At 42.2% G+C, this 27,720-nt stretch overlaps 2 long non-coding RNA genes across 2 annotated transcripts; both read right to left on the bottom strand.

Moving 5' to 3' along the window:
- Positions 1-153: 153 nt before the first annotated feature.
- LOC119028998 lies at positions 154-8,859 on the bottom strand. The gene is made up of 3 exons (XR_005077874.1): positions 8,722-8,859; positions 8,427-8,560; positions 154-505 (listed from the first exon to the last, which is right to left on the bottom strand). It is a non-coding gene; the product is annotated as an uncharacterized LOC119028998 (long non-coding RNA).
- A 9,872-nt stretch (positions 8,860-18,731) lies between these two features.
- Positions 18,732-25,478, bottom strand: LOC119028099. Its single transcript, XR_005077589.1, has 2 exons — positions 23,036-25,478; positions 18,732-19,289 (listed from the first exon to the last, which is right to left on the bottom strand). It is a non-coding gene; the product is annotated as an uncharacterized LOC119028099 (long non-coding RNA).
- Between the last annotated feature and the right edge of the window lie 2,242 nt (positions 25,479-27,720).

The following is a 27,720-nucleotide window of genomic DNA, read 5'->3' as shown; positions in this document are numbered from 1 at the left end:
CAGATTCAAATGTACTGCAATGCATTTGGACATTGTACAGATTTGTTTTTATTTAGTCTACCCCATTTATTTCAGTAAGGGGGGTCTAACTATCTCAGCAGCACACAATACAGTTAAGCATCACAAAAAGCAGACCCCAAAATGACTGTAGAGGGACTAGGTGCACCTCATAAACTGGCAGCTGAATACAGTACAGCTGCTGTGTGCTGCACAACAAAAATTACAAACATAAACAGTGCAACATTTCCTCTTAGATTTAAGGACAGCCACATTGTTCAAATGTTTTAGAAATGAAGTTTATTTTTGAGAAACATTACCATCGGACTGGCTTTCAGTTTAGACCATCCAGCGCGGAGAGCGGAGATGAGCCCCATTAGCATTGGCACAGGCACTGGGTACGTCCAGGTCTTTTAGGATCCTTTCACTGGCTGGATTAGATGTTGTGGCACCACTGATATCGACAATCGATCTTCATCACTTCATTGGTAGTATCTCCACCACCGTCCTAGCATAAGGAGGTCACAATGAATGGCAGTGTGTTTAAATTGTCATACTTAAAAATGTCATATATTTATATATAGCTTACACAATATTTGGAACATTTTTTGGTGCTTTACATTGCGGTCCTGTTTGCAGTGCAGAGCCTGGCTGTCACAGCCACGCGTGTGCGTAGGAGGGCAGTCATTGTGTGGTTGAGAGAATGTATTGCCAAAGTAAAAGGGCTGTCTGACTGAGATGTAAAGCACCAAATATAGTGTGCATTTAAATAGATATATCTAATTTAGGTGGGCCTCATTCTAGGTGGCTAAAACGCGCCTTGCTGCTGGTACCATTTACATCAGTACCAAGCTCTGTTTACCGGCCGCCACTACTCACGGCTTCTACACGCGGGGGAGAGCTGATGATCACTTACTGCAGGAAATACACTGACTAGGGATAAGTATCTCACACAACCCCATATCAAAAATTTTCTTTTTTACTTACCAACTGATCTTCGAAGTGACTGAAGTAACTTTAAGTGAACCTCCATGAAGACATGCATTTAATAATAACATGACTAGGATGCGTGGCCTGTAACAATTACTGATCTCAACTGTGTTTGGTTATAATCAAATGTCAAACTGATCAATTTTAAGATTTCTTCAGTATTTCTAATTCTGTTCTTAGTTTTTTTGTCCTTTCTTACTCACTTTGGAGCAAAGGGCGCATGACCTGATGTTTTTCCTTATAACTATTAGGATTACAGCCTTTTAGGAGACTACGAGCAATGTTAGTGATGTTAGAAATTGTGTTTCTGACCACTTGGTTTTTTTTATTTAGCTTTTTATAAGTTCTTGTGGGAAAAAGACAAATAAAAAAAAGAAGTTATAATGAACGCTTTGCCATCTGTGGTGCATCAATGTAGCACTTCTGGGTAACCGTGCACTTCCCAGCAACAGTGTATGCTGCCATTGGGCAGATGTCAGACAACTCACTTGGCTCAATCAATTTGACACTTTAAATCTAACCTCACATAAAGTCTAGCCTAACTCTAGAGCTCAAACATCAACAGGCATCACTGGAGTGTTTATGTTTATGTTAATGCTCCACACGTGTGGTGCCAATTAACATCCTTCATGAAAAAACAAACAAACAACAGAAATAATGACTCAGCTGATGTGCATAAACTAGCTTAAAGTCTCCAACATTACAATATTGGCCGAAAACTTCATTATTATGACATAAAGGTTCCTTATGCGCAGAAAACAGTCATTAGGTGTCACAAATGAAACAAAGCAAAGATAGTTTCCCAGTGAATCGATTCAACCTTTCTTTCCTTGCTGCAGGCACGGCCTGTGGGCCAAACAAGTACGGGAAAATCCAGTTTTACTCCAATTTTAAAGGATGCCTATTAGATCTACAAGTTACGAAGAAGTAGATGGGGACTAGATGGGGATTCTACAATTGAAAAAATACACAAAAATGGCTCCACACAGTTTGTTTAGTGCAAGTCTCTGGAAGGCCCAAGGTCCCAAATTTATTTGAAAATATGTTATTTAAACCCATTATTAAGCTCAACTGTAGCTGCTAGATACTTCTTTTAAAAATCAATTTGGGCTCTTCGTGCTTGAAGACACTTGGCCCCCCAATGCTGCAATGCTTGTTTGCTGTAAAGCTCCAGAAATGTTTTGTGCACCACAAATCCTCTTGCACCTGTCACCTGGCTCTCGTCAGCATGAGGCTCAGAACACAGTGACTGAATTTTCATTTGCTGGTGAACTTTGACTCCATGTAGACATAATCACCATAACAATCTGTATTGCTGGAGGTACTGCGACAAGAGTTTTCTCTGCATCCTGTGGTTAACATTACATTGCAAAACACTACTGCACTCAGTGTTACCACTGCATAAAGGTGAAGGTTAGATTACATGTGGTTTCAATGGACTGTTGTGAGGGCTGAGAGTTCAGGACTCTGACCAGGTGAGCGGAAAACAGACAGGAAAGTCTGTGCATTGACACAAACTCTGTGGAAGTGCAGACAATCGAGCACGATGTCCAGAGGTGCATTGACGTGGTGCCCTCATGAACTTTGCAGCAGTATCTCCGACAAAATCCATTAAAACCAGTACGTTTTGACTGTAAATGATGCAGAAGTCTTTGAGTACTGAGGTTTTGATTTTCTCTTCCCTCCACAATAGGTGTGTAAGGTGAATGGTCAGACAGAGGCAAGTTCGTGTTAACACACCGATAAAAACCTATTTGAAAGCAAACTGTCTTGAGGCTGTAGTTGACCGGTTTCAAGTGCCCCGGCCCTCTTGTAATCATCTTACTCTCGGAAATAAACAGAAATCAAAATGCTTTTCTATACAGCACATTTGATTGTCTTGGCAAGACTCGCAATTACTGTCACCCCGGGGGAGCACTATAGATGCTCTCACACTGTTTTCTGCTGCCTGGTCACTACATGCCCAGTCTGGAGGAGTCAGGGAACAAGGGCTAATCAGCACCTCAGCTGATGACTCAACAGGAGGGGGCATCATGGTCTGATGAGAGCCGCTCCCTGGTAGAACCATTCATTGACTGGGCCATCATGGACACATTGTGCCCGCCAATACTTCCGCCACATCATCCCATGCTAGCAGGAAAACATTCTGAATCCTTTTCTTGTTATTCTCCCTTTTTGTCGTGCACTTTTGTGCGTGTCTGTTCTGCAACAAATTTGATGGCTGGTGGATTGCAGACTTAAAAAGGAAGGGGCAGAGCTGTGAGGCCACACAGATTTTGAATAGACAGCACGCCAGGAGTGTGTTGTGATTCATCCATGGCTTTGTGCTAGAGCTGGCAGACTGGCGTTCGATTGATCTTTTTGGTCTCATAATATGCATGGCCACTGGGACAAGAGGTCTACCACGGGAACAATCTGCTGAGAGGCCCTGCATTATGTGTGTAGAGGTCTTTAGGAACAGCATGAGGGCATGGCTCTTACGGTTATGCTTTACTCCAGCCATGATAAGATTCCCATATCTTTGCAGTTTCATCACCATACATGTACCATTTCCTGTTGGGTTAAATGAGTCGGGCGAGGCAGAAAGAGGCTGCTGCTAGGCTGAGAGTTATGATTCCCCTGGAGCAACCAAAAGTACACCTTTTTTATGCCGCTGTGTGTTTTCTTGGTACCATCATGGGCATCTGGTCACAGGGTGTTTTTGTCAAGTAAAATGTATTTTTGGCTTCTGCTGGAGGAACTAGATATACCGAAAGGAAGCATTAGTAACATTGTTATTGAGACACGTGCAGTGATGGAGTTGAAATGGATACTCACACCGTATATCATTAAAAAGAAAAGCTTAGATTCTTGTGATTCGATCTATCGAACAATTTCAAGATGTAACCCTTATTTCAAAGCACAGTATTCCATTGCAATGGGAATACCTACATACGTCAATGGTGAATGCTTTTATATGATTTTATCTGTCAAATAGTCCTCTCATTTCAAGCCAAAATATGCCCGCCCCAGAGCCTGCAACAGCCAGCGAGTGATGTGAAGACAGCGTTCCCACTCTCTGTTCCCTCCCCTGTCTCCTGAGCTACTTACGAACATGCTAGCCAATGGATGATTGACTCATGAAGCAAATGAGATTTAAAATCCGACATAATATAGTTTATATAATTTTATGCATTTTGCTCTTCATTTGTCTGTGTTTCCCCTCAAGCACTTTTTTTGTCTATTTTATATGCACAAAGTAAGCATAAATCAGGGAATTAAGGAACTGAAATGAGTTTATGCTTCGTTTCCTCTCAAGCTAGAATATTAGGTCACAGAATGGCATTTTGCCCAGCACCTGGATAAATCCTCAGAAACACCTGTGTGGTCATTTTCAGTGACATTGTTATCAAATTTGAACTTGGACCGTCTTTATGATGTGGACCCATTCTTGTTTCCAGCTAATGGGGCAGCGGGGGCATCACAGCAAGCAATAAAGACAACACTGTTGTATCCAATTCATAAAGTTGAAATGGGATGTATGAGCAAGCGGTTGCCTAGTTACACTTCCAGCAATTACGGAGCAACATTTTCGTTCATTTGGTGTTAAGTGTTTGGCTCCTTGATGGAAATATCTCAAATATACACTCTCGGCTTAGCTCCGTTTTGCCTTCACCAGCTCTTGAAGGAAATATCTCACTCTTTGGCTGCTAAATCCTCATCAGCTAATCACTAAGTCTGAATGTCTGTTGTTTGGTGCTAGGCAGGTAGTGTGCATTGGGGCTGAGAGCTGCGACGATTAAAAAAAACAACAACAAAAAAACAGTGACGGTGTGGGCTGTTAAACCAGAGTTGGATGACATTTCTCTGTGGGTTCATCGCTACAAGTGACCACTTTAACTATATACAAAGAAATTTTCATTTGTTTTTAATACAGAAATATTGAGTAGAGCAGATTTGAGTAGTAAAAGTGCATTCAAAAACTAGCAATAGACAATTTATGTGCTTTAACTCGCCGTTCTGAGGTAAATACTGCTTGCACAGTAGGAAAATGACACGGCTGGTGTATAGACTGGTTCCCTATAAACCTCGCTTTCACTGTACTATTCAGTCTGCCACTAGGCAAAGGAGGTGAAGAGGGAGAGGTAAAACAAGAGTGAACAGACAGGAATTCACTCAGTGGCGAGCGCAGGTGTTGTGTCAACGTCTGTTCCCCTGTTGATAAGTGGTCAGTCTATCTACCACTCAGTCGGTAACAAAATCTGCCTGTTTATTAATACAACCAGGTGTTTTACTGTGCCTTTTCATAGCACTGGGATCACGGTTACAAGGCCAATTGGAATTTTTATTGTTGTTTTTTGCTTTGGACTGTCGCCATGTCGCTGAGGCTGTGTTTGTGACAATGGCACCAAGAGTCACACCACAGGGAAATATAAAACACGACTATTTCTGCTTAAGGCAGAAGAATTATGAGCAGAATGTTCTCACTATGCAGCATAGCTCCTTTCAGCACTGTCATGTCATTAAATATACCAAATTACTGAATTTGAGCCATTGATTCATTGATGAGTAAGCAGCATATAATCTTGTAGCAGGTTGAGGTAAAGGTAGTTTTGATTGTGTTTTATACTTTTGAGTGTAAATCCTTAGTTTGTGCATTAATCACTTGTTTTGTATGTCAAAACTGAATCAGCAAAGTACCTGGGTTACTCAATAATAATACTCAAGTACAAATAACAATGGATTTGCAGGTACTAGCTGTGTTTGTTCTGCATGTATCTGTGCAACCCATGAAATTATCTGTCTGCATTTGACAAGGCCTCTTGATCACAAGAGTGAGAGAACTGTTTAAGTGTTTATAGTCTTGAATGAATAAACTTTAGTCAGCTACCCTATGAAGAGTTTCCTTCATCAGTAGGGAGATTAACACATTTTATTCAAAAGATTCTGGTACTCATAAAAAGTACAATATCTGTACCGGATACTCGTTTCAGCCGAGTACTTTCTTAACCCTAAAAATAATTAAAAATGGTTTCGGTTTTTAGTTTCATGAGGAGAAAAAAACAAGGTGCACCGGTCAAATAAAGTTAAAATGAGACTAAATACAAATTTGAATGAGATAAATGAAATCAAAGATATTAAATTTATCTAGATATGTTAACTAAAATAGACAGAAAATAATTTGTGTGTAGACAGCCACAGTGTTACATATTGTATCAATCCAGGTGTGACAGCAGCAGTGATGCATTAGTCACTGTACTTAATCTAAGTAGATCACTTGAGTAAAAATAAGTTACTTTCTATCACTACTTAATACAGTAAATTATATCTTATATGTCAGTACATTTAGATTCCTGACTCCAGCCCTTAACATTACATAAAGTAATCTCCATGGAGTTGGACCAAAGCTGAATCTGACCATTATGTGTAACAGTGGCGGGAGACAATAGGGGTCCTATGCTCTCGCCCTCGCTGCCTCCCTGCCACCGACTCTGCAGATAGAAGGGGGGGCGAGTGAGTCCTGTTGCTAGGATACGGAGCATGGATCTTAAATGGGAGCGAGAAGAAAACAGTGAGGCGAACGATTCTCCCCACAAACAAAACCTGGCTTCTCAGGCAGTGCAAATATTTCACTGATCAATGACACCATCCACTATTAAAAAATGTGTGTCGTCGGTGTCGCTGGTGGGGAACCGTGGCATTATCGGGTTCATCTTAGCCGAGAGGAGCAAATGACCCATAGAAATTAAGGAATTAATTTATAATTCAAAAGGCATCAGTGATATTGACACATAAGACCCATCACAGGCACAATCATTAATTCTCCATTTTGTATTCTTTCATTGAATGCATTAAAAAAGCATTAAAGCTTTGTCTCGGTGCATCAGGCAACACCCATTGTGCTGCAGCCAGGTGGCTGAAGTTCACGGCACTTTGTTAAAGTGACTTTTTCTTCCCATCAATCAACAGCACTACTGACCCTAAAACCCCACGCCGTAATTGCCTTCAGGATTAAAATGGATTGGAGCCTCTGCTGAAATCCCGCATGCATTTTCCATTAGGGAAGTTTGCAGATGCAGGCTGAAAGCAGGGACGCAAGGAAAATCTTTTTTGCTCTTTTTTTTTTTCTTATCTTTATGAATATTCAAAATACTTGTTAGGGAGTATAAATAAAGCAGTACATGCTCCTATAAACTGTTTACCATGCAGAGTATATCGAGCTTAGGTAAAAAATATAAATGGCTGTCAAAACCTTGTGTGATTTTTCACATGTGTTTAATACTATAATTGGCCTCTATTAAGAGATATGATCGTTTCAGGCTTTGTGTTGTCTAGAGCAAGCAATGCTGTAGATGTAATTATATCAAACATTAGATTACATAACATTAGATTACAGCTTGGTCCCTATTATGAATACAGAGAAGGTCAAATGACTCACTAGACTGCCTGTAATATGATTACAGTTGAGTCAATGGAGGATAAGAATCCATGAAAGAAAAATTATGTTATCAAATCCATGTCACAGAAGCAGTGAGTTGTTGTTATGTGTGCTGGGAAAGCCAATTTAAGAGATGCACTGTAAAAACAAGCGGAATCAAAAGACGGCACATTAGCATATTTATGATACAAAGAAACCCGGAGAATATTGTTCACTCTGTAATTGGGCCCGAGCTTTACTCGGCCATAAATAGAACACGCAAATTACATGCAGCAGCTAAACATGTTCCACCCTTACATTAATGAATGTTTACTCCCCTCCCACCACCAAATGCATTGTTTATTTGCTTCCCCTCGCTCTCACACCCAGCACGAAGCGAGTCCGCGTCGGGCGCTGGGGAGGCAATGCAGCCTGCTCCCATTAGGAGACAATGATGTGCCGAGCTGTGTTCTCCTCCGCTGAACACCGCTGTTAACCTTGTGTGTGTGTGTTCATTACAGACAGGCTTTAGCATATGCCCTGAATCTATAGTTTATATGGACCGAGCGTCTGTCCTGTCCATCTATAACTGACTATTACCGTCTCTTTGACTTGTCCTTTAGGTCTGCCCCCTCTTTTCTTGACATCTCCATCAGCTATGCAGGATCGATAGATGTATGGGACCTCGAAAGGCAACGCGTTCCAATGGAGACAACAGCAAAGTGCATTCAAAAACTGCTTGTTAGTCAAATGTTCCACTCTGCTGCCCTTTCTAGCTGATTCAGACTTGTTTTCGTGTCTCCCTCTCTGTCTTTCTCCTCTGTCTTGCATTAATTTCAGCATGCCGAATCAATGTTTCTTTATCTCAGAGAGAGAGAGACAGAGACAGAGAAAGAGAGAGGGGGGGAAAAATCCCTCTAATACATCAGATAACTGTGTGGCAGAAAGCCTCCACAAAAGGGCTATCTTGATTTCAGTGCTCTCAGTGGAGATGCGACTGATATTGACTGATATTTGTTATTGAAATCAAATGATCACTTACCATGGCATGAGGCTTTCAAATGCGCTGTCCTTCATGGGAAAGCACTCCTCTTTAGTCCCTCTCGCAGAGAAGGGCAGATGTTTTGATGTGGGTGTTGTGTCCAGCCAATCCTTACTGGGCCACTGAAGTCATATCTGTAAAAGCTGCTTGATGAATAACGCTTATATAAAGTCTACCGGGCTTTAAAAACAGCCTGATTTAGTGACCTGAGCTCGCATCAGTCTGCCCGCTCCACGTATTATTCCCCAGTTTGACAGGAAACACAGAAAAACACTTTCTGCATGTAATCACATACCTCGGTCTGATAGCACTGGAGCGTTATGGTGTGGTTTATGCTGTTGTTTGTGCGTAGCGGATGGTCGCGGTGAGGTGAAAGGAACAAGCTGAAAGAAGCAATTTGATCCCACTGTCAGTTAGCTTCATGCATATTGCTCCTGTGGGAAAAAAAAATGAAACAATTTGTTTTTGTGTTATTGAGCGGCGGCTGTAATGCCTCCATTTCTCTGCTGGTTTGACACTGAAATTTCTGTGTGGCAGTTCAACAGTGGATTGCTGATCCAAGTTGTTTTCATCCATAAAGTGGCGTGGAGGACATTTTGAACCCAAAGGGGTTTCTTAATAAGCATTGTTTTGTACCTATGTTGACCCTAACCCAGAGGGGTCATGACCCCAGGTAGGGGCCCTGGGAGATTCTTAAGAATGATAATTGGTATTTGATTGATTTTCTCTGGTCAGTTTTTCTGCCGGGTCACCACTTTGTGAAGACCATAACATTTTACACAGACATTCACGGTCCCCAGAGGATGACATTTAATAATTGTGTTATTTGATCTGATACCAGATACAGATACTCTGAGATTAACTACATCAGAATCAGCTGCATCTTGTGTCAAGTGCTCATTAGTGTCACGGTACAGGTGACAGATGATTTGTTTTAGATCTGGGGATTTTAATCACCAGCTACAACACATCTGATAGCCTTGGTTTTCCACACAAGAAAGGTTTCAATCTGCAACCTCAGTGCTTGATGCCACAAAATCCTAAAAACTTGGGTTGGAAAATTCGAACATTTGACTGACAGGTGTTTTTTGCTGCCCAGATGTGTCCTATTACACTGATTATTCAAACAATGAATAGTACTGAGTGTCTACTTTCAGTTTTAGCTTTGGGTTTTGCCTCTGCAGACTGCATTTATAGTTAAAATGGTGTAACCAACATGGAGACCAGTGGGCCGTCTATGGCCGAAAACAAATTTGAAGCTGGGATATGATGCAAAATCAATCAGAGCTATTGCACAAATATTTGCCATAGCCAGTACAACCATTTGGAGTGCCCTGAAGAAGATAGAAACCACTGGTGGACTCCGCAACAGATGTCGAAGTGGTAGACAAAGGAAAACATCAGCAGTTGATGACAAAAGACATTATTGTGAGAGCTGTGAAGAAAAACCCCAAAACAACAGTCAGTGACATCACCAACAACCAGGAGATCCTTCATCATGCAGCAAGACAACAACCCAGAACACACTAACAAAACAACCAAGTATAACCAATATAGTTACATCAGCATTTGTGGTTGTTTAATTGTGTGTTATCTACCAAGGAAGCAAGTCTGATCATTTGTGTTTGTTCAGCCCAAAAAGCCAGATTACTGTACTGTAATAATCACTAAAGTTTCCTGAGACTCTGACTCTCTCTCCGCTTTCCCCCTCTCCTCTCTGCAATGTTACGTCGACAAAGTGCATTTCCCCTCCAGCTCCAGTCAGCAGGCAACATTACAGATGCCTGACAAATGGATATCACCTTTGCTGATAGTTGCTGCAGTCAGGTTGATAAACAGGAGTGAAGATAAATCCACATTAAAAACCTTAAAGTTTTAAATGACTCTCTTAACAGTCCTCCCACGGTAAACAGCTCCAGATCAGGGCAGGACCAGATGTGACTCCAGATGTTTATTCCTCCAGAAGATCTTCCTCTGCACCAGACTCTCTCCCCCATCTGGTTGGAATCTACGCCCAGAAACTCTGCAAACACCTTGATTTGTTATGACAGAGAGACTCGCAGCCACTAGAAAAGACATACTGTGCTTTTAAAGTGTAGTTATATAATTACAGCCTATGTGGTGCTCATTGTATTTTTAGATTCCCTCACAAATCAAAACATGTTGTGGAAAAATAGAAAGACAAGTGCGTGCGAGAGAAACACAAACAAAAATCTCCAGACTGAACATTCACTGTTGACCTCAGTTGCCCATTGTGTAGGAAATGTAATTGTTCAATTTTTTTCCGGAACAATTCAAGGACTTTCCATCCATGTTGGATTAAGGGCTTACACAAAGTTCATTCTTGACCTTGGAAACAGAGGTGGGCAAAACAATCTCACCAGGGGTCTACAATTTCATGACAACTGGGGCAAACTCCAAAAGAAGCTGGAGAAGAGCTTTTAAATGTTGTGAGATTGTTTTGTCAGGAACGACTGTCTTGTTTTGCTGTCAACACTGTGCCACCACTTAGCGGCTGTGGAATAAGGTTTTGAAAATGGCGTATGTCAGAGTTTTTTTTAGTTTACAGCCGATCATGGTTGGGAGTGAGTGTGTCCCTATCAAGTGTCTGTAAATGACAAAGAATGTCCCTACAGTGACTCAAAGTAATGGGCTCCCCTCTCACAGTCTGTGCAAGAGGAAATGAAAACAATGGCTGTGCTCTCACCAGTCAATATATCACACAATGACACGTAGGCCTACTGTATAGGACAGTGCACCTATTAGCGTGTTCCTAATGTATCTAATCTATCATGGCGGACATTCCTCCACAGCTGAAGACAAAACATCCCCTCAGCTCGTCATCTTTCTCTTCGTCTTCCAGCTTCTCTTTTTAGTTATATTTGATGAAAGCGCAGGTAATGTGGCAGGTGCCAATTCCCACTTTCCTCGAAAACAGAGAGGCAAGCAGTGAGGCAGGCCACAGTGATTTAATTGGAATAATGTATGAAATGAGTCAGAGTCGCAGGCAGGGAGTGTTAACTCTCAGCTGTGCCAGCTTCGACAGAGATCAATGCACCTAACCTCAATTCAAGAAAACATTCTTTAATGGATCCCCCCGGGATCTGCGCAGAGCCTCTTTCCTTCTCCTCACTTATTTATTTATTTGAATCTTTTTTTTTTTCTCTCCCCCCCTTTTCGACTGTGGCACACAATTTTTAATTATCCGCCTGAGGATTACCAGGCCAGTGGGAAAGGATGATTCTTTATCCTGTCACACCAAACAATACTGTTTCTACCACGTTTCTTTCATTCAGGATACACACACTCCTGACTTTTTTCATATATGTATACATATATAAGGGTTGTACACTCATGAGTGTTTCACCTGACAGCAAGTTAATGCTACACTTTGATCCTCCGCTGCCTTTACCTCGATGTCAGTGATACAATAAGCCTTTTATGGTTGGATTCTAAAGCAGTTCAGTGTGTTCTTGTTTGCATAGCATGTCTGCGTTCAGAGCACGGTGATGCCTCATTGTTACTATCAATTTCTTCTTTTACCGTCCATTTGCCTCGCTAAAAATCACACGCTCGTTCGAAAGCGAATCCGAGACGGAAAAAATGGACGCGAAGGCCATTATACACCATGTTATTGAGTTATCACTCCTGCGTTTTGCTTCATACAGCCGCAGCAGCTCTCCTTGGAAAAGGAAAATGCTATTACATTAGGTCCGCTGCTGGTTTTGTGCTTTTCTCACATGCCGGACTTGCAGCTTGCAGCTCCACATTGTGGGTGCAAGGGAAGGCATATAGAAAAAAAAAAGGAACATCAGAAAACCACATGAGTTGACTGACAAAATATTTGCAGATGTGACACAATCTGATCGTTCAGAGAGAAACAAATACGAGATAGGGGCTGTCTTATAGTTTACACCTCTACTTTTTGTCCTCCTGGGAGTTATTAATCATTCATGGGAGTGATTCACTTCCAGTCAGGCAAAAAGATCCCAAACAATGCCTGGATTTGACTCCACCACACAGTCGCATTGTGTCACCACTTGTTTTTTTCTTCTTCTCTCCGGTGTCTTTGACCATCAACACATTTTAATTGAAAAGCCACAAGCGACTGTCCATTTCAGGAGCCGGCGTGTCTCTTTTATGCCTTCTTTTATTACCAGATACATCACAATGCTTTAAGGAGAGGAAAACAATTATAACAGTTTTGACATTTAGAACAATTAGATGCCTGTGGCTGTCAGGGTCTGAATGAAACTGTAAGACAGTCTGTTTGGAGACATTGCATATATTATGTTGTTGAGTTTGATATACACAATTTGAGACATTAGATTGTCGTATTTGTTTCATAATTTGGATCATTTCAGTTGTGGAATGTGTTTCCTTCCTCATAAAAAAAAAACAACAATCCCACCCAGTGTTTTGGAATATTTTGAAATGTATCGAAACACATCGAAGTTCATTCCCTACTGCCTCCTTCCCTGCCTGTTGCGGTGTTTTAGCAACGTTTCATCAGGCACTCAGAGAAGTTCACTTTATGTCATACTCTGCAAGTAGACCTAGATCTAACAAAGGCTTTATCACAATCTCTGTCAGAGTGTTCCCAGGCATGTCATACGGTGTGATGAACGCCTGGTGATTCGTGGTGCTGCGGTGTAAATAGAGAGAAAAACAGATGCAAGCGAGCAGTGACATGCCATTTTTTGATGACAGTGCTGGCATTTATGAGCATGACGCTGGCCTCAGCCAGGGCGAAAAGGGCACCATATAATGCTGATTTTTCTAAAGTGAGTTTGCAAGTGTTTTCAGAGTCATTTCATGTCAAATTGCTGCAGATTTACGCGAGCATGGTTTCTCGAAAACAAAAGTAGGGGAAATGGGTTAGAGCTCTCCAAAATCTCGTCACAGTAAATGTTAGCCAAGTGGTTCCAAAACCACAGATAAGTTAAAACTCAATGTTCCTTTACTTCGCAACTTGATGTGTGTTTAGGTTCAATTATCTTTTTATCCTTTTGTCGCAATGCTGTGCTTATGCTTTGGTTAAGTTTAGGTACAACACCACTTGGTAAGGGTTAGAAAAACATCATGGTTTATCTTAAGTGCACCTATTTTGGTTGTTACATAAACAACTGGAAATATCCCGAGGTCTCCTTAAAAAAAACACCCTGTTTTGGACACGGTCTGACTTCCTGTGAATATCGCTGGCGTCATTCATCACGGAAACATCTGGAAATCTCCCCACAGACTCATGCTGCGGCAACCCCCGATTGGCAGCCTTGTGGCTTGTAATAACTAATTAGCATATACATGTATCTGTGTTTTGCAGAAACGATAACCGCTAACAGTAAATCCTGTCTACTGGGCTGTTTGTCTGTGATTTTTAACAACTGCAGGTGAGTGGGAAAAAGTCCGGGCTACAATCCTGAAGTGTGATTCCTGCATTAGAGGGAGTTGGCTTGTCTTGTCAAACGACTCCGTGGTTGCTTGCTGAGGTGACACAGTGTCCAGTCTCTCCTGAAGCACTTGTGTTTGTGACAGTGAAGGTGTTGCTTTCACACACATGTCGGAAAGACTGTCTGTGGAGCTGCATGTCCAGGCAGGAAGGCAAAGATCAGTCTGAGTGCGGCTGACCGCTGTGCATGATGGCACCAAAGGAAGAATTAATTGAGCGAGTTCCCTCATGTTTCACACCTTTGGATTTATCTGCTTGTTTACTATAAACCCCCCCATCTTTTATTATAGTAAACATCATCACATTTGTTTTATTGTTGCCATATGTTGAATGAATAAATGTATAAATAAATGTGATGTGATGGTTTCAATGTATTCACGCTCCACTGTACAGCCAGTGTACATCCTGACAGGAGGGCTGTGAGGAACAGATGTAACAAAGCCTTTCCTCGCTGCTGCTGTATGCATGGATCTCATCCTGTCACTCCAGCAGCACATCATCCAATGGCCACAACATGCCACACTGAGATTCGCTGATCAAAAGCCCAAGCTGTCACCATAACCTGACAATGTCATTTCTGTTTCCTCCTGCTCACAGTGCCTGGTTAAAAAAAAAAAGAGAAAAAAAAAAGGAAGCAATCCTCCCCAATCACAATTCCCTGCCGCTTTCCTCCAATAATAATAGTGATAATAATAATAATCATATCTCAAAATGTCCTCAAACCCTCAAATCTTCTGCTCTTAGAGTCTGACTGAAACCAAATGCACATAACTGAGAGGAGAAGGGGACGGCGCCACGGCAGTCTCCTTACATTATCTCAGCTCAGCATAACTTAATTTGAACTACAATACCCATAATTCTATTGAGGTAACGTCTCATTGCTTGAGTCAGAGTCACCCTCGGTGGAACAAAGCAAAAATGACTGCTTTGTCCTCGAAAATTGAGGAGCTGAACTTCTCTCACATCTGCTGCTACACGTGGCTGATTCTATTGTCGCTCAATTGTGATTTTCTGAATACCTTGATTACACCAATCTCACCAGGAGAGGTGTCTCCCCCCCTGCGTATCCATACGGGACTTTTATTATAGTGCGGCTGCACTTTCAGCTCGGCGTCTCTTTCTTCTTTAAACATTTTTAAATCACACTGTAGGGATGGTAGGAGAAGAATGGAGGTGACACAATCCAGTGCAGAAAGTGCACAATTATTTTAACAATTTGAGTCATTAGAGGAGAGATCATATTAAATCTCCACAAAATGTGTTTTCCATTGTAGCACAGCCAAGTATCATTGTGAATTATGTCCGATGCCAGTGTTCAGTGCCAGCACAAGAAGTAGTGTGTCCTTCCTGTTGGCGGCCAGAGTTTACATCCTGTCACAGACCTGCAATTAATGTTCCCTTTCATAAAGCGTGCTTCAACCTGTACCTCCAAATGTTTTCGCTGCCTGAACTTTATCAAAAGCTTAGCTGCCATGCACAGGTTTTTTGCAAACATTTTTAAAAAATACATTGACCTTACGTTGACTTACCATACAGCTGAATGTATTTTAGCCAACCTGTCCAACAATATAATACGTGCCTGGTAGCAAGGCCAAATGTATTGAAATAAACATCCACTCCAGACACGTTTTTTTAAAATTATTATTTAAACACAAAAAACTATCTGATATATGCCTTTTTCTCCACAAAAAAGTTCAACAACCTTGTTATAAATTCTTATGGCCTCCTTTCTAACACTCTGCTGTTTCACTGTGGAAACCCTGGGAATTGTCTTGTGGACCACGAGACTTCACCTGACTCTCCTTTGACGTCGAGGTGTTGAGGGAATGACTGAATTTTCATTTTTGGGTGAACTTTTGAATCCATTTAGACAGAGGCTTTTTGGCTACACTTATTAACCGCAGCTTGTGCTCATTTATAGGGCAGGTACAAAGGACTGACAGGCACGTGAAGCTCAAACCCTGTAATAGATTTGAGTTATGCTGTCGCTAATGGCTAAGCATGGCGGCCATCTGTTCCACTCTTTGTCTTGCGTTGCATTAACAACCTTGCATACTGTATAGTGTCCCCAACGCTGCATACACCTCGCCCTCAGACATGTATAAGGCCGGGTTTCCATGCATTCAGAGGGACTGACTGGAGGCACCGTCAGTAATAAAGCAGATGCGGTGTCTTTGTTTTGAGAAGGCACGCTGTGAACAAACTCTGCCCTCCATGTATCATTTCAGTCATTTCAGCGCTTGACACATACGCGACAAATGCACCGTAACGTATTCATGCAAAGAGTAGAAAGATGGACAGAAGTGTGCGAGCGCTGATACTGATTTCTATTTCTGTCAGACATGTACTGTGGCGTCGCCTCATTCATTAGGCTGCATTGTTTGGGGCTCTCCACTCTTTATATCAGCATCCGCGGCGTAAAAAAAAAAAAAAAAAAAGAAAAGAAAAAAACATTATGTATAGCTCATTCTGATTATTTACTGTCTAAAAAAAACATGCACTGAACAAAGAGGCAGAGGCTTAAGAGGCACCGTGGGCCAAGCAGATCTTTTGTTGCTGCTCCTTCTCCTCTAATTGAAAAGCAATGAGAAGCATGAGTAATATATACTCAGGACACCTCAGTACCTCCTGGAATAAATTCACTATACACAGTAACAAGTTTAGATGTGTTTTGTATTCCGTATGTGAGGACAGTGAGGGGCTGTGAATATTTCTGATAGCAGCGCAGGAGCTAAGTGAGAAGGACGACGCTCCTGCAAGAGTCAAGCTAAATTAAGATTGAGCACAGTGCTTGCTCTGTTTATTGTAGAGCGAGCAAGGTGAACCCATGTGGGAGGCCTCATCCCGCGACGTGCCAAGCGAGAGCTCGGGTGTAAAAGGTTTTAAAAAAAAAATATATATATATATATAAGACAAACACGGAGATCTGTGTGACCACGCGCAGCTCTTTGAAACTCCGCCAGTCAGTGTGACGTATTCGGCTTGTTAGCAGCAGTGTGAAAACATCTGGAGAACTTGTCTAGACAGTTGTGCAGGATGATGGGGGCCAGCCCGTCTCATCCATCTGTACCCATTGTCCTCTTTACACACTGGCCGGAACCGAACCAATTACTATGAGCGACTATGAATTATGCTGTCAGTCAGCAGCTTTTCTGCCAGGTTGTGTGGGTCAGCCCATGCTGGGGTTAAAATACAGTAGAGGGGAGCGAATGAAAGAGTGGTGAAATGCGATTAACTGCTTATTATGTCAAGGTGCATCAGAGGAGCCGAGGTGAGGCCAAGAGGTCGTCATTTATTTTACACATCCGCCCTGAAATCGTTAACGAGGCCCCTGACTCCACAGGCTGCGAAATAACAAACAACAAATGAAAATAAATAAATAAATAAATAACCAAAGCATAAAATGTGGAGAGCAACAACAAGCTCAGTGGTAACTGTCCGTTTAATTATTCAGCTATCAGTGGATTCATTATGACTCCATAAAACTGTGTTTCTGCTCTGGTTCTGGTTCCACATGTAAATTTTCCATTTACAGGGAAACTTGCTATTATCTCAGAAGTTTCCTATAAATGTTTCCTATCAGAGTGAAATGGCCTGTAAACAGGTAGTGTAAGTGGTTGTCATGATACAAGCTGATCCAAGAGCTGATAAAGAGGAGGTTATTATTTCTTCCATTACTCTGGTCTAGCACGGCACCTTCCTTTACGAAGCTATGGGAGATTTGCTGTCCCACAATTCTTTGCTCGTCAATTGGGATATTTTTTAAAACTCGGAAATGTGGATACTACAAATCCCACTGGAATAATCAAGGTCTCATTATAAAGGAAACACTTGAAATATTTGTTCAAACTATATATTTCATTTGTATGTTACAATATGAGTTCAACTGGACTCTGCTCAGACTTAACACAGTATCATAATTTAAAAAAACATAAAAATGACACATCCTTTGGATGCGCTCTGACAACGTATATGTAGACTTGTTTCTACAAGGATATGTGACTGAGACTAAATGGACATACACCGAAAATAAATATTCTGTTGTACATCAGATCGTGTGTGGTGAGCCACTCACTCACCCACAGCCTGTGGGTCGGATGTGGCCTGCAGGCTTCCCATTGAACTGTCACGTCCTGTCATCGTCAGTTGTGCAGTCAGTTATCTTTAAACCATATAATGACATACTGATTCATTATTAACCACCGTGTAGTTACAGTAAATCACTTATCTTCTAGCTATTTCTAAAGAGTTGTAGATCATCGAGGTGTTGCTATAATTGTAAATCTTTTCACATGTTGTATTTATAATATAATCAGTGATACTGTACTTTTTTTATTGCAAGCATTTTTCTCATGACCATCAGTGGTCCAAGCTTACAGTAGTTATTCTGATCCGAGGGACAAAGATCTCTCTTGAGGCTTGAGGTTGTGGGTTAATAGTTTCCACTTGACACTCTTATTCAGCGTGTTTAAGAATTGTTAGAATTTACAGGCAAGGCCTTTCCATACAAATGCACGAGTCAATGAGGACTGGGAATGAAAGGGGAACCAACTGTTGCATGCAGGTCTTACCGCTGCCAAAAACACCTCAATATTTCACTGTAACACCGGAAAATAAGAGACACATTTTCATGACAGTACACCGCTTAAATTGTCAACTGCTCGATGAAGCTAAATTCTCAAATTTAGAGACCGGTACCTGTGTGCTGGTGCAAATAAGGAATGAGCTTTGTGGGTCATGAAAGTAGGAACAGTAGTCCAGAGGATCTCTCGGGGGGACGGCTGGAGCAGGTGGTTGAAGATGGAGGCTGCCAGCCAGGGGAGTTCTGGTGCAGGTGGAGCGTGGATACCTATAAATATGTTTTATTTGTTCACATCTGTGAGTTTTTATTGTATTTATTCATTCATAAGAACACATTTTCAATAATTGATCTGCTCAGAAACATAAATACACAATTCTGTTGTATTTGAAGTTAGCCTTTATTGATCGTTCTCTGCATTTAACCCATCCTAAGTATGTATGAGGAGCACTGAGAAGCAGCTATGCCGCGCCCACAGATCAAAACCAGCTCTCAGCCAAGAGAATTAACCTTACTTACATGTTTTTGATAGCGGGGGAATGGCCCAATGGGAGCACCAACCCCGGCCCCCACACTATCAACTACACTAACATTCATGTACTCCTCCCAAAGGATGCATTCATCATACTACAGGCAGCAGTGTGCCTCTGCGATGCGCTCACTCTTACTCCACATTGCAACAATGCGAGTACACAGGCTTAAATATGGGATAGAACTGAGAATTTCTTATTATCTAAGATGTAAAGCCTGCTTCTTCAGCACCATGGATTTATACACAATGTCGGAGGTCAGAATTCCCTAGTCGATACCTCCAACTTCCGTCTTCATACATTTCCTGGTGAAAGACAGCAAAATTGAACAAAAATCTTGGCTGAGTGTTACAAAATGTCTCAGTTGAACCCTCAGCAGTGCAGCCTTTCTGCATATTCAATGAAACAAAGGAGGGAACCAACACATGAGGATACAGAGGCCTATATACATTTTATTTTACAGCACTTTTATACTTGGAAACCTGTCTAAAGCATTTCAGTCCTCAGCCTATTACAAATACTGTAATCTACAAATTGACCCTGTCCCCTTCCCATGAGTGCTGACATTGTGGGAGGTTGGACATTTTCTAGTTTCAAGTTGTCTGTTATGCAGCAAAAGGCTGCTGATATTTCAGATCCATAGTCGGGGCTGTAGATTCAAACTTTAAGGAGTCAAGTAAAAGATCAATGAGTCAAGGACACTAGACCAGCATTTCTCAACTTTTCACACTGTACCACCTCAGAAAATACTGGCTTCTCAGTTCAAGATACAGAACTGTGGGCCGGCTGTATTCAGCGGCTAACACTCAGGGTTGCTCCTCTTGCTCTGCACTTCTTTTCCTGATAGCTGCTGTTTGGAGTCGTGTTTTTAGTGTTTCTGAACCTTTCAGTTTACCTCCACATAATATCTTGCCATCACAGTTTGAGTTCAGCTCATAACTATAACACACATGACATCTGCCTGCGTGACCTGCATGAAGGTGACGGCAGTAGACTACAGTAAAAGCCCAGGACCACTAGTCAAAATGCTTTTCCATAACAAATGACAGTATCAGTTCGAATTCAGGATATCTTAATGTTTGCATTGACCCCCTTTGTCCTTCAAAGACAGCATGCGTTTGAGCACAAGTTTGTGCAAAAGAGCTGATGTCTGTTGTTCCCTCAGCATGATTTGACAAACATCCATGCTGTCCTAAAAGCAAAAAGGGGAAATACAAAACCCTAAAAATATTCTGAAATTCACGTCAAAAATCCAAAGCTCACTACATTTTAAAAAAAATCGTTTTTATAGATTCAACTTAATACTCAAATCTTTAAGCTGATCATTTGTAATAAAATGCAAGATAGAAGAATGTGGACTTGTGGTCACAGACTGTTTTGAATCCACAGAGGCAGTATTTTGATAGTGTTATATGTTTGTCAATAAATGTATTACATTTTACGATATTCTCCGCATACCAGTGACTCTGGACGGATTTAGACATAATGTATTTAACTAAACGGCCCCTCTGCAACTGCACTCTGCTATTAGAGGAAGGAGGCGAGGGTGGGATGCTTTTTGATTGTTTAGCTAACGAGAAGATGGCCCCCCCCCCATCGCCTACTTTGAACAAAACATTATCGTATTACTTGGAATTGTTATAGTTTGTAAATAATAAATAGTCTAATCATTACTGCTTACAATTAAAGTAGAGAAAAGTCTCTCCTCCTTCTCTGAGCTTTGAGAGTACAGTGTATCCAGTGACCAAACTCAACCCAACCTTCATTACCTTTATACAGAAACTTGTAAATATGCTTAAACTAATTAATATCCTTGAGGAGGCATGCCAAAACAATGCTTTTTAAAAATAATGTAAAAGTTAGGAGTGCGCAGGAGGAGCGATGATCCCCTGTTTACACGATGAGACGCTCGCGCTGATCAGTTTGCTCCAGCTGGCAGGAAGTAACCCGGATACAAGCTGTTTCCATGCGACGGAATCCTTCCTTGTAATTATGAGGTATTAATTATGTCCTTTTATTTACATCACACTATGAAAAGCCGAATGAGCAATTGCTCGCCTGACGAAGCAGTTTCTTCATAGTTCTTCCTGAATCATACTGTAACCTTAATTTCACACTGTCCTTGCCCCCATGTGTGCACCCAGTCAAGACTGACAAAGTCGTTTTAATTTGATCACCCGAAGCAGAACCGCTCTCACTCCCAGACTTTGGCATTTTGCACTTTTCCCACGTGAGTCTCCTCAGGGAGCATTTGTCAAGACAGCCAATTTATCAGATAATAAAATAATGATAATGGTAATTAGATTAATTCTCCTGATCGTGACCCGTGCACTTTGAATGCCGATTACCATGTAAACACAATCTCTGTGTGTGATTTTGCAGGCTGATCGCGGTGCGCTCTGCGCACGCGTATCCCAAGGTCTAATGAAATAGTAACTTTGGCTGCTCAAGCATAGTCGAGTCGTACTTCTCCTTTTCATGCTACTGCACCACTAACAACAACTCTCCTGCCTGCTACTAAACATTAGCCATCAATTATGTTGTAATTAAGAAATATCTCAGCTCTGGCACCTACGACCACATTACGAATTCTCCACAGCCGGCTGATTTCAGAGTATTGAAAAGCAAAATGCAAATAGGTTTTTCAATTTGGAAAAAAGGATGTGGGCTAATTGAGTTGACCTTAAAATTTATTTAAAAATTAACACCGGAATGTGAAGCGGTGACTGTTTTTGTAAAGCATCACACTTGCTAAACACACAGCTATACTTCACCACGGCAACGACTCCTGCACAAACATTTCATGGCGAATACGGCACTCGAATAGAGCACAACTGACATAATATTTGTTGCTCTGTCAGTTTTTGTTTATGTCTTGCGGCGCTGCCCTAATACTGGAAAATATACAACCTGAACAATTTCGGTATGCAAATGCGCATTTGTACGACACAGATCTCAAGTGGTGCACGTGTTATAAAAGTTGACAGCGGGTTCGCGGATTCACGGCCAGCTCAAGGAGTTGGTTTATCACCGCGGCGGCGTCACACCCTCTCGATGCCAGGGAGACCTCTTCATCTTTACACACACACACACACACACACATGCGCGGCCTCACACTGAGTCGTACACCGGTCTAACCACATTAGCTCAGCTGTTTATGCATTTAACGCCAGCTACGGCTATACGTGCAGCAAGCCATGAATCACCGAAAGGACATTTGGGTGGTATAAATCATTTATATTGTTAAGCTTTCAAGAGGACACAGTCATTTATCCTCAGTTCAAGGAGACACAGGCAGCTTAAGACACTTGTCAATGACGTGTTTGGAGAGAGCTCATAACAGGCTGTCAGGAGGAGATGAGATGTACAGCATGCAGCAAAACTGTGCTAAAACCAATGTCCTCTTGCTTATCTGTGGCGCACATACAGATGGAATGGATGGAGTTTGTGCCAGCACTGTGCCCCGCAGCTGCCACTGTAAATTATCACCTGTCATATCTGTGACATTTCCGCAAAGACACTTGATGCGGCGACGCCGGAGATAAGAACTTCAGAGGGGGGGGGGGGAGCGTGCTGGCGCCTTCCATTTCGAGGCGTTTCTCGCTGTTATCGGGGCCCATCTTAAGAAGACAGATCAAAAGCATGCGAACAGCGGCAGAGATCAGCGGTTAGATAGATAGGTCGATCTGTAATTCGCCGTGCCTAATCTGCGGCGGGCTAGACGCGTAGGTCGAAAACACAAAACAGGTCGCGGCGCTGTGAGGGGGATGCGGCTTCACGCATGTCCAGCTGGAAAGTTTCAAACAGGCGCGCATCCACGCAGGGCCCCGCATGACAGTCGCAAAGTAATTAAATGATGCGTTATCTTTAAACATACGCCAGTGTCAAGAGAAAATAGCCTCAATTCAGATTGCCAGTAATGAGAAACACCTGTAATTACTCGGAAATGTCAAGTTCTGTGACAAAGAGAACGGAGAATTACAGCTGGTACAAATGATCAAGACTGGACCTGAACTGCATTGTGAGTCATTTGCCGTTGCTGGTTGCTTACTCTAATCGCCTTGTTTATCCCTCCGAAGTTCCTCCCGAGGGAGAGCCGGCCGAGTTCTGAGGTGGAAGCGACAGAGGGGGGGAGGACACACTATTCCCTCGTGGGATTGTTCTCCGTCTGTAAGGTTAGCGGGGAACCTTTCAGCCCACCAGCTCCACGCGTTCCCAGCCGGATCAAATGCTGCCCACAAAATGTCAGTTAGCATTCTGAGGAAAGCTTTTTCTGTTCCAACAAAGAGGAACACAACAGACACCGTGTGGGGGGTCTGTGTGTTTGAAGAACACTGGGCTTCATAACGAGAGGGGATTTTAAGGCCAGGCAAGGCACTTTTAACAACTGACCGTGTTGTCCTCGAACTTTAGGTCCCTATTTGTCTGCGCAATAAGATCTCAGACTAAAAGGAAAAATTTGAGCGATTTGTCGGTGGCTTTGAAAAATGATTAGAGCGCCCGTCTGTTCTGCCACCTTTAATGCGGAGGCCTGATTAAGATCGGGGAACACATTTTTTTCCACTGTTGGTACAAGTGAGCTGTTCACTGTGAACTGTGTGGACAGTAAACAGAAGCCTAAAGCCAGCAGCCAGTTAGCTTGACTTGGCAAAAAGGAGTGGAAATTAGCGGGGGAAACAACTTGCCAAGCAACGTCAAAACTGTGCACCTGTGTTCTGAAGAGTTCACCCGCAAGTGGAAATGCAGTTATTATTTCCTCACCCTCATGCTGATGTCAACAAAAACATTTTTGGATCTTCACAGCAAATATGTGTTCGCAGTATTCCCCTTAATAACTGGGGTGGGCGGGGGACCCAAAATCCCAAACTGATCTGAAAAGATGTTATTAACACCCTCCGTTCACAGTTGAGCTCGTGCTTCCCCATCAGATACTTTTAGCCCGTCGGCTAAAGTGAAGATTTCAGCTTAAAAAAGGGTGTAAATGGCATCTTTTCATATCAATGTGGGACCTCGGGGCTTCAGGAGACCTGGATTATGTCTGAAAAGCTTTGTGGAGCTGTTTTGTATTTGTTTGTTTTTTTTTCAGTCCCTACTTCAGTTGTTTAGGAGGATGCTGCAGAGGTTTTCCTGTCGAGCTCCAGGAACGTTTCGTGGACTACGAAACTTCACCTGACTTCCCATCGACAGTCGAGGTGAGAAGACAGTGACTGAATTTTCATTTTTGGGTGAACTCTTCCGTTAACACTAGGACAAAATGGTTATCTGCTTATTCAACACTATCACGACGCTGTGGTTTTTATGTTTGGACATGAGCCCATGGGAAGAAGTCCAGTCCTTCACTCCTTAAGACTTTATATCACGAAATGCATTCCGACAAACAATGTACATCATGTTATTCAGCTGTGGCGGACTCAAGAAGTTCGAGGGACAAGGGGCAAAAAAAGGGAGGGGGGTAACATGTGCCATGGCACAGTCATAGAAAGTTGTGATACATTTATAGAGGAGTTGAAGGGAACACTAGAGGGAACTTTATTTTATTTATAATCACAGACTGCGAAAAACACATTTTGCCATGTGCAGGGTAACAGCACCTCATTTAATGACCAGAAAAAGCAATTGAATCAATTCCAATCAATTAAAAAAATCCTAAAAAAGAAAAAAAAAAAAGAATCACGACATCCAAGAGAATCACCTTCTTCCTCACCCTGAATCAACATTTGCATCATGCCTGTTGAATCTGCTCAGAAATTGTTATGTAAAAACAAAAAACCTATGTGCAAGTATGTGCCAGACTACAACTTGGCAGGGAGCGGACACTTCCTGGAGTCTCAGCTGGCTGCCTGGCAATCTCATCTCACGAGATCCAACATGTTAATAAACGGGTTAATTGGTGAGCTTCAGAGGTGCTGCTGGACATATTTATGTTAAACCCTGTTAACCAGCAGCTGGTCGTAGCTCCATATTTTCCGTACGGACGTGGGAGTGGAACCTATTCCTTCATGTAACTCTCTGCAAGAAAGCCATGTGATGTGTTTTTTACCAAAATATCTGAAAATAAACTCTGAATAAAACTCGCCCCGGGTTGGGAGAAGCCTCGTTGTCCTTGTTTAAAGAAACCACTGTTGACTGTCGCTACCAGCCTGTGCATTGACTTTGAAAGTTGCATACTGTGCTGAGCCAGCCATCCACCCCGACATCCTCATTTGCAGCAATTTACCGAAGTCAAGCTGCGTCCACCTTTCTCATCGTCAGGAAAATGTTAACATGGGTCTATTTTAAGAGTCTTGCTAAATTAGCTTTGCCGTGGCTCTAATTTGCTTTAGAGCAGCATTCAAACTGCGCTTGTTAGACGTGCTGAGTTGGACTTACATTTGCAAGAAAACCAGATCCTGGTTTCGAATCAGTCAGATCAAATAACGCGTGCCCCACTCCAGAACTTTTGTCGGCGAGATTTGCCGGATGCTTTGTGTTCACGTCACAGGGATAGCTTTTATGTTGAGGGAGCCATTTGGGCTGTTTATCTGATAAAAGCAAGTAATGGATTTTCTCAGAAAGTGCTCGTCCTTCTGCTGCGTCACCAAATGAGCACCGATGTCTGAAGGCCAGTCTGCCCACAGATTGTCTGCTTTAAAACACTATTAAAAAAAAGCATTATTAATAATAAGAACACAAATAAAATATTATCTATATCGTAGGCAGCTGCAGTCGTCTAGTAATTGGAAGGTCACTGGTTCAGATCCCCGGCTCCCCCAGCGGCATGTCGAACTGTCCTTGGGCAAGATACTGAACCTTAAATTGCACCTGTTCAGCGATTGGCGGCCTCTGCCATCGGCGCATGAAAGAGTGAATGAATGGGTGAACGTGACAAGTGGTGTAAAGGGCTTAGAGCAGGCTGTAGACTGGAAAAGCAACATAATAACTTGGTTGAAAGAAATAGATACACATGAATAATAGCACATGAACCACTCATACTACCCAGCATCGACGCTCCAGAATAGAGCATTCACTCCCCGGGTCATCGCGTCCAGCCCCCTTTACTGCGCCTTGACCCTTCCTCTGTCTGTCGGAAGAGCGTTGAGTTCATATGACACGTATGAAAAGACAACGGCGTGCTGCAATTATAGATCACAAAAAGATAAACATACGAACGAAATCCCGAATCAGTTGATCATCAGAATGTGACTGAAGCAGCATAACGTGCGTCTAAAACGAACAGACCCAACGGACAGAATGAAACGTTGGCAGTGCGTGTGGATCTCAAATGGGATCCAAATGAGAAGCAACCGGGCAGGTCGAGAGACAAACGGCAACAGAACAGGAATCCAAGATAAAATGGTTAAACAAACCAGTACGAAACAACAGATGAACAGATGTGAAATGCAGACAAACCAACCCAGAGTGAGTGAAAACTCTTAACTGCACAGAGACTGGGCTAAAAAAGAGAACCATGACAAAACCACAGATGAGTTGCAACTTGACTTTTCTGTACACTCGGTTCAGGTACTGTGACAGCGTGGTCTGACGTAAAATACCAGTTTTGGTCTCCACAAACACAGTTGGAAATGTACCGAGTCGTCCTTAAAAACATCGGCCTTAGTCACAGATTCGGCAGCCTTGTCGCCTGTAAGCCCACCACCATCACCTCCTGTCGGGCAAGTCGGGCGACACGCATGTGACAGGAACGCTATTCGCGACGCTCAGATGTGTGTCACTGTACTACGCCTACGACGTGTACATTTCCACTGCTCACATTTGATCCCGCAGAATGAGCTGCAAATAAACCAGCTCCTGTGAAGCTGAACTCTGAGTACTCACTGTGCGCCTTCATGTGTCTCCATGTTTTTTGTTTTTTTCTTCCCTTTCTTTGTTTTGCTGTTTTGAGCTATTATTCCCCCTTTTAATAGCGTGCCATTCATTTGTTGTTCAGTTTTTTTCTTCTTCAGAGAGGTGACTAGTTAACAAAGAGAGAGAGAGAGAAAAAAAAAAAGCCATTAAAACCGATGGCTTTCTAATCATCGGGAAGCCACAGAGGCACGAGTTGTTCTCTGAAACCATCTTAATCATCTAACAAACACAATTATCGCCATCACTTTCCCCGCGAACCGAGCTCGGTCAGCCTTGTTTGACATCTGAAGTCCCGTTGTTTTTTTTTTTTGTTTGTTTGTTTTTTTTGTTTCACCAACTTTCATGAATTTAAAGTAGGACACGGGGAGAGAGATAAATCTAAACAACAATATTTCGAGATGTGGTGCGGCTTAGTTTGATCAATGATAGGCTTGTCTCGTGTGTTTACTCGTGTTCGTCTGTCTGAAATACAGTCCTGTGGCTGTTTTGTTTTTGCCACTTTGCTGTTATGAAAGCAGCCGAAAAAAAAACAACAAAAAAACAAAAAAATCATGTCAGAGAGACTTGTGTTATCTCAGCAGGACGTCGTGCAGCAAGCTCCCTCTCTGTCGTATTTGTTCCAAGACCAATATGCTCAGTAGATTCCACTTAGTTCGTCAAATCTGGAAGACGCAGTGTGCCTCTGAACCAGGAGGAAGAGTGCTGCTTTATTATTGTTAATTTTTTTTGGTGTTTCGGAGACATTATGCGTCAGTGTCAAACCAGAAATCCGCAGCAGCGTATAGCTGGAAGCTGCTGCTAAACGAATGCCTCCATTTTCTTAACATACTCTATAAATGTCAGTGCCATGAAGATGCACAACACTTAACATCAGTATATATTCAACACTTT

Source organism: Acanthopagrus latus, chromosome 11 (assembly GCF_904848185.1).
Source record: "Acanthopagrus latus isolate v.2019 chromosome 11, fAcaLat1.1, whole genome shotgun sequence".
NCBI lineage: Eukaryota > Metazoa > Chordata > Actinopteri > Spariformes > Sparidae > Acanthopagrus > Acanthopagrus latus.
The sequence above is the reverse complement of the archived record's forward strand: the minus strand, read 5'-3'. Positions and strand labels throughout refer to the sequence as shown.